This window comes from Rutidosis leptorrhynchoides, chromosome 1 (genome assembly GCF_046630445.1).
Source record: "Rutidosis leptorrhynchoides isolate AG116_Rl617_1_P2 chromosome 1, CSIRO_AGI_Rlap_v1, whole genome shotgun sequence".
NCBI lineage: Eukaryota > Viridiplantae > Streptophyta > Magnoliopsida > Asterales > Asteraceae > Rutidosis > Rutidosis leptorrhynchoides.
In genome coordinates this window covers 560540343-560552815 of record NC_092333.1, presented here as the reverse complement: position 1 = coordinate 560552815, position 12473 = coordinate 560540343, and positions in this window count along the sequence as shown.

The window sequence follows — 12473 nt, the reverse complement described above, 5'->3', positions numbered from 1 at the left end:
CTACTTCAACAACCCGAAATCCCGAAATGGAAATGGGAAAACATTACCATGGATTTCATCACTAAATTGCCAAGGACTGCAAGTGGTTTTGATACTATTTGGGTAATAGTTGATCGTCTCACCAAATCAGCACATTTCCTGTCAATAAGAGAAGATGACAAGATGGAGAAGTTAGCACGACTGTATTTGAAGGAAGTCATCTCCAGACATGGAATACCAATCTCTATTATCTCTGATAGGGATGGCAGATTTATTTCAAGATTCTGGCAGACATTACAGCAAGCCTTAGGAACTCGTCTAGACATGAGTACTGCCTATCATCCATAAACTGATGGGCAGAGCGAAAGGACGATACAAACGCTTAAAGACATGCTACGAGCATGTGTTATTGATTTCGGAAATAGTTGGGATCGACATCTACCGTTAGCAGAATTTTCCTACAACAACAGCTACCATTCAAGCATTGAGATGGCGCCATTTGAAGCACTTTATGGTAGAAAGTGCAGGTCTCTGATTTGTTGGAGTGAAGTGGGGGATAGACAGATTACGGGTCCGGAGATTATACAAGAAACTACCGAGAAGATCATCCAAATTCAACAACGGTTGAAAACCGCCCAAAGTCGACAAAAGAGTTACGCTGACATTAAAAGAAAAGATATAGAATTTGAAATTGGAGAGATGGTCATGCTTAAAGTTGCACCTTGGAAAGGCGTTGTTCGATTTGGTAAACGAGGGAAATTAAATCCAAGGTATATTGGACCATTCAAGATTATTGATCGTGTCGGACCAATAGCTTACCGACTTGAGTTACCTCAACAACTCGTGGCTGTACATAACACTTTCCACGTCTCGAATTTGAAGAAATGTTTTGCTAAAGAAGATCTCACTATTCCGTTAGATGAAATCCAAATCAACGAAAAACTCCAATTCATCGAAGAACCCGTCGAAATAATGGATCGTGAGGTTAAAAGACTTAAGCAAAACAAGATACCAATTGTTAAGGGTCGATGGAATGCTCGTAGAGGACCCGAGTTCACCTGGGAGCGTGAAGATCAGATGAAGAAGAAATACCCGCATCTATTTCCAGAAGATTCGTCAACACCTTCAACAGCTTAAAATTTCGGGACCAAATTTATTTAACGGGTAGGTACTGTAGTGACCCGAACTTTTCCATGTTTATATATATTAATTGAGATTGATATTTACATGATTAAATATTTCCAACATGTTAAGCAATCAAACTTGTTAAGACTTGATTAATTGAAATATGTTTCATATAGACAATTGACCACCCAAGTTGACCGGCGATTCACGAACGTTAAAACTTGTAAAAACGACATGATGATATATATATGGATATAAATATGGTTAACATGAGATTATGATAAGTAAGTATCTCCATAAGTAAATTAACAATGAGTTATATACATATAAACAAGACTACTAACTTAAGGATTTCGAAACGAGACATATATGTAACGATTATCATTGTAACGACATTTAAATGTATATATATCATATTAAGATATATTAATATATCATAATATCATGATAATATAATAATTTAACATCTCATTAGATATAATAAACAATGGGTTAACAACATTAATTGAGATCGTTAACTTAAAGGTTTCAAAACAACACTTACATGTAACGACTAACGATGACTTAACGAATCAGTTAAAATGTATATACATGTAGTGTATTTAGATGTATTAAAATACTTTTGGAAGACTTCAAGACATATATCAAAACACTCATACTTAACGAAAATGGTTACAGTTACTTTTCCATTCTTTTCTTTCATCAAGAATTCTAGTCGTATTCTTACCCGTATTATACACAGCTTCAAAACGTACTTACTATAAGTATATACCAATAGGAACTAGCATGGGATTCCACTATTGATTATGTCATGTATGACTAATCAATTTTAACTTCTACCATGAGCTAGTCAACTAACTAGAACTCCTTTTAACCCCACTCACCACTCACCAATTACCACTCATCATTCACTCCATTTCACTTCCAATTCTCTTTCTAATTCTCTCTCAACACACACACACTATTATGAATGTATTTTTCCGGTAGTTAATCATCATCTTCATCAAAAATCACTTCAAGAATCAAGCTATAATCATCATAGGAAGAACACTTCAAGAACACTTCAAAAATCCCTTCAAGTTTACTAATTTACTTCCAAGCTTTCTAATCCATTCCAAGTAATCATCTAAGATCAAGAAACCTTTGTTATATATAGTAGGTTATCTTTCTTATTCAAGGTAATATTCATATTCAAACTTTGATTTAATTTCTATAACTATAAACTATCTTAATTCGAGTAAAAATCTTACTTGAACTTGTTTTTGTGTCATGATCCTACTTCAAGAACTTTCAAGCCATCCAAGATCCTTTGAAGCTAGATCATTTCTTGTCACTTCCAGTAGGTTTACCTACTAAACTTGAGGTAGTAATGATGTTCATAACATCATTCGATTCATATATATAAAACTATCTTATTCGAAGGTTTAAACTCGTAATCACTAGAACATAGTTTAGTTAATTCTAAACTTGTTCGCAAACAAAAGTTAATCCTTCTAACTTGACTTTTAAAATTAACTACACACATGTTCTATATCTATATGATATGCTAACTTAATGATTTAAAACCTGGAAACACGAAAAACACCGTAAAACCGGATTTACGCCGTCGTAGTAACACCACGGGCTGTTTTGGGTTAGTTAATTAAAAACTATGATAAACTTTGATTTAAAAGTTGTTATTCTGAGAAAATGATTTTTATTATGAACATGAAACTATATCCAAAAATTATGGTTAAACTCAAAGTGGAAGTATGTTTTCTAAAATGGTCATCTAGACGTCGTTCTTTCGACTGAAATGACTACCTTTACAAAAACGACTTGTAACTTATTTTTCTGACTATAAACCTATACTTTTTCTGTTTAGATTCATAAAATAGAGTTCAATATGAAACCATAGCAATTTGATTCACTCAAAACGGATTTAAAATGAAGAAGTTATGGGTAAAACAAGATTGGATAATTTTTCTCATTTTAGCTACGTGAAAATTGGTAACAAATCTATTCCAACCATAACTTAATCAACTTGTATTGTATATTATGTAATATTGAGATACCATAGACACGTATACAATGTTTCGACCTATCATGTCGACACATCTATATATATTTCGGAACAACCATAGACACTCTATATGTGAATGTTGGAGTTAGCTATACAGGGTTGAGGTTGATTCCAAAATATATATAGTTTGAGTTGTGATCAATACTGAGATACGTATACACTGGGTCGTGGATTGATTCAAGATAATATTTATCGATTTATTTCTGTACATCTAACTGTGGACAACTAGTTGTAGGTTACTAACGAGGACAGCTGACTTAATAAACTTAAAACATCAAAATATATTTTAAAAGTGTTATAAATATATTTTAAACATACTTTGATATATATGTATATATTGTTATAGGTTCGTGAATCAACCAGTGGCCAAGTCTTACTTCCCGACGAAGTAAAAATCTGTGAAAGTGAGTTATAGTCCCACTTTTAAAATCTAATATTTTTGGGATGAGAATACATGCAGGTTTTATAAATGATTTACAAAATAGACACAAGTACGTGAAACTACATTCTATGGTTGAATTATCGAAATCGAATATGCCCCTTTTTATTAAGTCTGGTAATCTAAGAATTAGGGAACAGACACCCTAATTGACGCGAATCCTAAAGATAGATCTATTGGGCCTAACAAACCCCATCCAAAGTACCGGATGCTTTAGTACTTCGAAATTTATATCATATCCGAAGGGTGTCCCGGAATGATGGGGATATTCTTATATATATGCATCTTGTTAATGTTGGTTACCAGGTGTTCACCATATGAATGATTTTTATCTCTATGTATGGGATGTGTATTGAAATATGAAATCTTGTGGTCTATTGTTACGATTTGATATATATAGGTTAAACCTATAACTCACCAACATTTTTGTTGACGTTTAAAGCATGTTTATTCTCAGGTGAATACTAAGAGCTTCCGCTGTTGCATACTAAAATAAGGACAAGATTTGGAGTCCATGTTTGTATGATATTGTGTAAAAACTGCATTCAAGAAACTGATTTCGATGTAACATATTTGTATTGTAAACCATTATGTAATGGTCGTGTGTAAACAGGATATTTTAGATTATCATTATTTGATAATCTACGTAAAGCTTTTTAAACCTTTATTTATGAAATAAAGGTTATGGTTTGTTTTAAAAAAGAATGCAGTCTTTGAAAAACGTCTCATATAGAGGTCAAAACCTCGCAACGAAATCAATTAATATGGAACGTTTTTAATCAATAAGAACGGGACATTTCAGCAGAGGGGCAGGATTCGTTTGGTCTCAAAATAATTGAGTACTGTTTGGCTCTAATAACCCGGTCCACGTACAAATCCAACTATTACTACGAACCAGAAAATTTTGATGTCTATCAATTTTACCGCTTAAAATAATTTTTCGTAATTTTAAGAAATTTTAGAGAAGAAGATAGAAAATTCTATGTCCTAAAACTAGAATGGCGAGAAATAAGAAAGAAAAAGAGCGCGTCGAAAAACGTCGAAAAAATAAAAGATTGAAAAAGAATAGGCGTCGAAAAATGAAAATAAGAAAGTAGCGCGTCTAAACTTAAAAAGGCACTAAAAACTAAAAATTAAAAGTTGCGTCTTAAAATATTAAAGCTTAAAAGGAATTCTATATCTCAAAACGACAATAACTTAAAAAGGTACTAAAATATAAAAACAGCGTCGCAAAATTCTAAAGCACCTAAATCTTAGTCTAAAGAAAAAGCACTTAAGGGATTTTACGGCAAAGCCTAAAAATCTAGAAATAAAAATAACTATGGCAAAAACTATGTCTTAAAACTAAATACGAACGAAAAATACAAAAAAATTACGCTAAAACAAATAAAAAGGAACAAAATATAAAAATAAACTAAAAGTTGTAAAAATTACAATTTTTATAAAAATATTATTTTTATATTATTTATTTAATAAAACTATTAATTTTATAAATTATTTAAACTAATTAAACTAAATATACAAAATAATAATAAAAACTAAATTATATAATAATAATACCCTAATTAGGGTTTAAATTAAATAATAATAATAATAATAATTACTCCGTAATGATTGCAGAGTTCATTCAAATGTGGCGTGTCAGCAGGGCTCATGCGATCGCATGAGTTCTAAGTTACCCAGCCATGCGATCGCATGGGCTAGGGTTTCGGGCCAGAGAGTGGACTGCTACAGAACGGGCCGAATGTTTTTATTATTATTTTTTTTCTGTTTTGCTGTTTTGATTTATATTAAAATAAAATATTTAAATAAAATTTATATTTTTACAAACTAAAATAAAAATAAAGAAACTTTATAAAACTTATATATTTAACAAACTCTTAAAAATATTTATATTTTTGTTTTTCTTTTTATATTTTTGAATTTTTAAAACGTATTTTTACAAAAGCCTATTTTTTATAAAAGTAAACTAAAAATTAATAAAAATCTTTTTTTTTAATAGCGTTGCGCTTCCGGCGTTTTAGCTAGTCCCCGGTAGCGGCGCCAAAAATACTTGATGTGCGTAGAGGTGTATATGAAATAGCTTATATTTTACTAGGAAAAACTATTAAATACGATACAATTTTACACAAGATATTTATTTATTTATAGAATGGATATACCTAAACCTTGCTACAACACTTATAGGCAGTGTACCTAATCGTACAGTAGTGTAGTTTTTAGTAAGTCCGGTTCGTTCCACAAGGAAATCTTTAAACAAAGCTTAACGCTATATTAGTTTTAATTTATAAAAATACAAATATATATATATAAGTAATATTATTATTATAAAAAGGGGGTTTTTACCGTTTAATGACCGGTTTATCGATTTTTAAAACTTTAGTCACAGTTAAAACCTAATGTAAAATATTAAATAAATAAAAGACTTAATTTAAAGCGTAAAATAAATAACGATAATGAAATTGCAATAAATAAAAGTGCGATGAAATAAAATTGCGATTAATTAAAAGTGCAATTAAATACAATGACAATAAATAAAAGTACGATAATTAGAAGTGCAATTAAATATGAAAATAAAGGAATTATGCTTATTTAAACTTCCGTAATCATGATGTTTGACGTGTTGATTTTAGTTTATTCCCATGGGTTAATTGTCCTTTGTCCTGAATTATTTAATATGTCCGTCTGGTTTTTGTCCATAACAGTCCATCAGTCATAAATATAAAGTGCGAGTGTCCTCGTCAAATTATCCTTATACCCGAAGTCAAATATTCCAACTAATTGGGGACTTAAACTGTAACAAGGTCTTAATACTTTGTTTAATAATTACACCAGGATATCGACTGCGTGTAACCCAAGGTTTTAATACTTTGTTATCAATTATGCCAAGTGTCCTTGTACATAATTTCACCCCTGTTTTAATAATTCCATAGACTATTAATCCATTCCCGTGTCTGGTTAAATGAACGATTATTCGTACATATAAATATCCCGCCCATCGTGTCCGATCGAGTGTATATGGTTATTTATAGGGACGTCCAATTGTAAATCTTTATATTAAAATTAACAAAATATCATTTAGTTAAACAAATATAAAGCCCATTAATAGCCCATAGTTTAATTTCCACAAGTGTCGTTCTTTTGTCCAAACCCCAATTATGGTACAAATCTCAATTACCCAAATTTAAATATTTAGCCCAACATCATGATTACTTCGGTATTAAATAAGCATAATAATAACTTAGCTACGAGACATTAATGTAAAAAGGTTGAACATAACTTACAATGATTAAAAATAGCGTAGCGTTACACGGATAGAATTTTGACTTACACCCTTACAACATTCGCTAACATACCCTTATTATTAGAAATTAAAATTAAAATTAAAATTATAATATATATATATATATATATATATATATATATATATATATATATATATATATATATATATATATATATACGTTGAGAGAGTTGGATGGATGGATGGATATTTTAAACTGAACCAAACACGCGAATTTATAGGCCTGTGAGCTGAAAAAGGCGCTCATGCGATCGCATGAGTTTTGCTCCTCCAACTCATGCGATCGCATGGCCAGCTGGGGAGGCTCACATGTCTTTGTTTTCTTCTGCCGACGGTTTTTATAATATAATATAATATATATATATTAATTTTAAGAATTAATTATATATTATATTATATTCATGTGCATAGTTGACTTGTAATTTTTAGTCCGTTGCGTCGAGCGTTGAGAGTTGACTCTGGTCCCGGTTCCGGATTTTCAAACGTCCTTGCGTACAATTTAATATCTTGTACTTTGTGTTTCGCGTCTTGTACTCTTGTAATTTTGAGACGTTTCTTATCAATAATTGGAACCTCTTTGATTGTATTTTGTACTTTTGAGCTTTTTGGTCGTTTGCGTCTTCAATTCGTCGAATCTGTCTTTTGTCTTCACCTTTTATTATTTAAACGAATATCACTTGTAAATAGAACAGTTGCAACTAAAATCTTGTCTTTCTTGAGGGATAATGCTATGAAATATATGTTCGTTTTTAGCATTATCAGCATACTTGCGAGTATGCGGGGGATATTCTCTATGCATTATGTTAATGTCGGTTACCAGGTGTTCATCATACGAATGATTTTTAAACACTTGCGAGTGTATGATTATTGAATAAAGAAAATCTTGTGGTCTATTAAAATTATGAAAATGATTGATTATGATAAACTAATGAACTCACCAACCTTTTGGTTGACACTTTAAAGCATGTTTATTCTCAGGTATGAAAGAAATCTTCCGATGTGCATTTGCTCATTTTAGAGATATTACTTGGAGTCATTCATAACATATTTCAAAACACGTTGCATTCGAGTCATTGAGTTCATCAAGATTATTATTAAGTCAGTTATAGTTGGATATATTATGAAATGGTATGCATGCCGTCAACTTTCGATGTGATGAAAGTTTGTCTTTTAAAAATGAATGCAATGTTTGTAAAATGTATCATATAGAGGTCAAGTACCTCGCGTTGTAACCAAATGTAATGTATTCGTCCAGATGGATTAGGACGGGTCGCTTCACAGTCGAAGTTCAGACTCACTAATGCATCTAAACAACTATCAGTTAGACATACTAATGCAAGACCTGGTTCGCTAAAACCACCGCTCTGATACCAACTGAAAGGACCCGCTCATATCGATTATAAACGATTCATATCAATTGATTTCATTGCGAGGTATTTGACCTCTATATGTTACATTTTACAAACATTGCATTTGTTTTTAAAAGACAAACTTTCATCTCAACGAAAAGTGACGGCATGCATACCATTTCATAATACATCCAACTATAATTGACTTAATAATAATCTTGATGAACTCAATGACTGAAATGCAACGTCTTTTGAAATATGTCATGAATGACTCCAAGTAATATCTCTAAAATGAGCAAATGCACATCGGAAGATTTCTTTCATATCTCATGATATTATTTGTAATAATACTTATAATGATTTGGTAATATTAATAACAATGATGATAATAATAATAATAATAATAATAATAATAATAATAATACATAATGATAATACTAATAGTTATATAATGATACTAAAAATGATAAAATGATACAATTTCTAATTTTAATGATAATAATAATAAATTTTTATTACTTTCATAATAATAATAATAATCATAATCATAATTATAATGATGATAATAATTCTAAAATGATAAGATTTCTAATAATAATATTATTAATACTTATAATAATAATAATGATAATGATTATAATACTTATACATATAGTAGTAACAATAATAATTTTAACACTAATAATAACATAACAATAATAATAATAACCATAACAATAATTATACTAGTAATAATAATACTAATAATAATAATAATAATAATAATAATAATAATAATAATAATAATAACAATACTAATTACAATAACAATAATAATAATAATAAAAACAATAATAATTATAATGATAATGGAAAAGAGAATAAAAGTGTATACCCTTCTAAATTGTTTTTCTAAAAAGAAATGCTCCAGACGGGACTCAAACCCGAGACCACTCGTTCAAACACACATCCTTTAACCATTCAATCCATGATGTTTTTCTGATTTAAACAGAAACCTTAAGTATATAACCCGTAATTATATAGCTTCTTCTTCTTCATCAATATATCAAGTCGACTACACTCTTTTACTTTTACTAAAAATTGCTAAATCGAATTCAGGACTAAATGACCAACATAGAAACAATTATGTGTGATTAAAAGGATTGAAAGAAAAAAAAGAATTTTAAAGAAAACAAGCTTACCTGCTGTCGCGTTTTGTAAGAGAAGAGAAAAAAATTGATTTCATTTTTGGTAACGTTTTAGAAAAAGATTAAAACATGAGACACCTTGAAAATCAATCCTAGAAGCTATTGGTATCGTCAATTTAACTTGAATCATCTCAGAAAGTTCGAATTTGATTGAAGAACAAAAGTTGACTTTTTGATTTTAAAACTTTGACTCACGAATTCAAAGTGAATAACGAAAATTGGATCATGAAACTTTGTAGGAAGTTTAAGTGGATGATTCCTAATAACTTCACATTTATAGATTTTGTTAATTGATTCGATTTTTGATTTGGGCCAAAAAGTTGAAGGTACAGAGTACCTGCTTCTGTTTTTAAAAAAAAATTCCTGTATAATTCATACAGATTGCAGTTTAAAAGTAATTGTTATTGATAATGATTAAGAAAAATTGAATCATTCTTCTCTGATAACATAAATCAAATGATTGTTATATATACAATTTTATCGATAAGCATGGTTCAATTATGCAGAGGAGAAATAAAAAAATATATATATATATGTATAAAGCAGATGGAGACCTGCAACTGATTTTGGTTGTATCTTATGATTCAATTACGCTGGTAACCAGTTAAGGGACATGGACAAAATTTATATACAGCTTGATGGGAACGTAAAACTGATTGGAATCCTTTTCTAATTTTATATATATGATAAATATATTAATAACAATAATATTAATAATAATAATTATATTAATAATAAGAATATCGAATAATAATATTTATTATAAAGTAATGATAATAATATGAAAATAATAATTTGTATTATAATGATAACTATAATCCAAATAACGATTTTTAGTAATAACAAATATTAAAAATACAAATGATAATAGTAATTTTAGTAACAATATTAAAAATGATATTATTAATGATAATAATAAATTGTAGTATTTTTATAATAATATTTATAATATTAACAATGATTTTAATGATAATGGTAATAATAATAATAATAATAATCTTAATTAAAATCAAAATTTTTACTACTAATTATGATATTATTAGTAATGATAACAATATATTAATTCAAATGTATCTAATCTCATAACTATATATAATAATATTATTAATACAGATATTAATATTAATATTTATTTTAATGGAAGTAATAATATTAATATAACAACTATATTTTAACTTTTATATATTATTAATTATGTAATTTATATATAATATGACAACCTTTATTGAATATTTATTATTTATAAATTATATATATATATATATATATATATATATATATATATATATATATATATATATATATATATATATATATATATATATATTACAATATACATATAATAATAATTAATCATAAAAATCATATATGTTTATATATATAGATTCATTTTAAATTTACACTTAATTATTTTGTATCCTAATTTACATATTTAATTCTAATGTTTATTTTATAATTTTAAATTATTATATATACTTTCACTTATATATATATATATATATATATATATATATATATATATATATATATATATATATATATATATGCATATTTATTTACACACCATTGTTCGTGAATCGTCGGGCACAGTCCAAAGGTAAATGACTACATGAAAATAGTATACAAAATTTTAATATTCAACATTACAGACTTTGCTTGTCGTGTCGAAAATCAAATAAGAATAAGTTTAAATTTGGTCGGAGATTTTCGGGTCGTCACAGGATTTAGGGGACTCATGGGCTTTTTATAAGCCAGGCCCAAGTGTAAGTCCAAGAATGATTCTGACGGGCTATGCACGTCATCAACAATAACATTTAGATAAAACTTGATTGTGTAACATGTAATTTAAGCTCTTCCTCATTTAAATGTGGATGTATCTTAAAGGGAAAATTGTTTCAAAATGCATTGAACTTTTACCAAGTTTCTGTTGTATGCATCCAACTTTCAAAACTCTTATTGTATGTATTCAACTTTTAAATATGTATTATTGTATGCAAACCATGACTTATACATCAGGTAACAAGTCACCAACATTAATTTTTTGACGCAGTTAGCCCCCCAATATGTTAGACTGTTAGTTATCATCCAACCTTTTTAAATTTCGGTCATCTTCTTTCAACATGATAACATTTTCTAGAATCAAAACAACACATCTTCATCTTCATCAACTAAAGCCAAACCCATGATGAATGTTTATCAAAATAACAAACCCATTAGTAATTGAAAAAGTAGTAATTGGATAAGGTATCAAACACAATTTGAAGATGTTTATTAAGTTAAAAATGTCTAGTCGATCACTCAGTCATTTCCGCTGGTTAACTTTTTCAATATAATTTTTACAATCTACAATAATACTTAAAAGTGAAAATTTGAAGAAATTTTACAAATGGACTTCCAAAGAAAAGTATTTGCTAATGAAAAGCGAGAAGAATGAGAGTACTTATGCCTCAGTGTGTGTAGATGTTTGTTTCAGCTTGATTGACTCTATATCTGCTAACATTGCTTTTAAATTGAAGCGACATTTTTCTTCATCATTTTTTGTGGCTCTATGTATTTCTTTTTTGTTCTGTCCAGCCTCCTGCTACTCTCAATAAGTTGAAGGATCAATCTTCCGACTATGAGGTAAATAAAACGTTGAGGTGTTTTAAGTTCTTTCATCATGATTAGGTGTGTATCTATATAATATTATATAGAACTGGGTGAGTGTTTGATCTTTTGTAGCCAGTTGCAGAGTGAATGTTGTGTTTTTTTATTATAAATTCATGCTTAATTTCCAGCATACATGTGCACGAGGATTAGTGAATTATGATGAGAACAGCATCGCTGAAGATCTGGAGTCGATAACATTGTTTTTACAACGTTATGGATCGAGCTTGTGATTATGTTTTGTTTGTGAATGTTGTATTACTTCAGTAGCGATACGATCGAGCTTGTGATTATGTTTTGTTTGCCCCAAATTTTCTTAATGATTTACAACTGAAATAATTTTTTTTTAATTAGTGTTCTTAGTGATGAAGATAAAGATGTG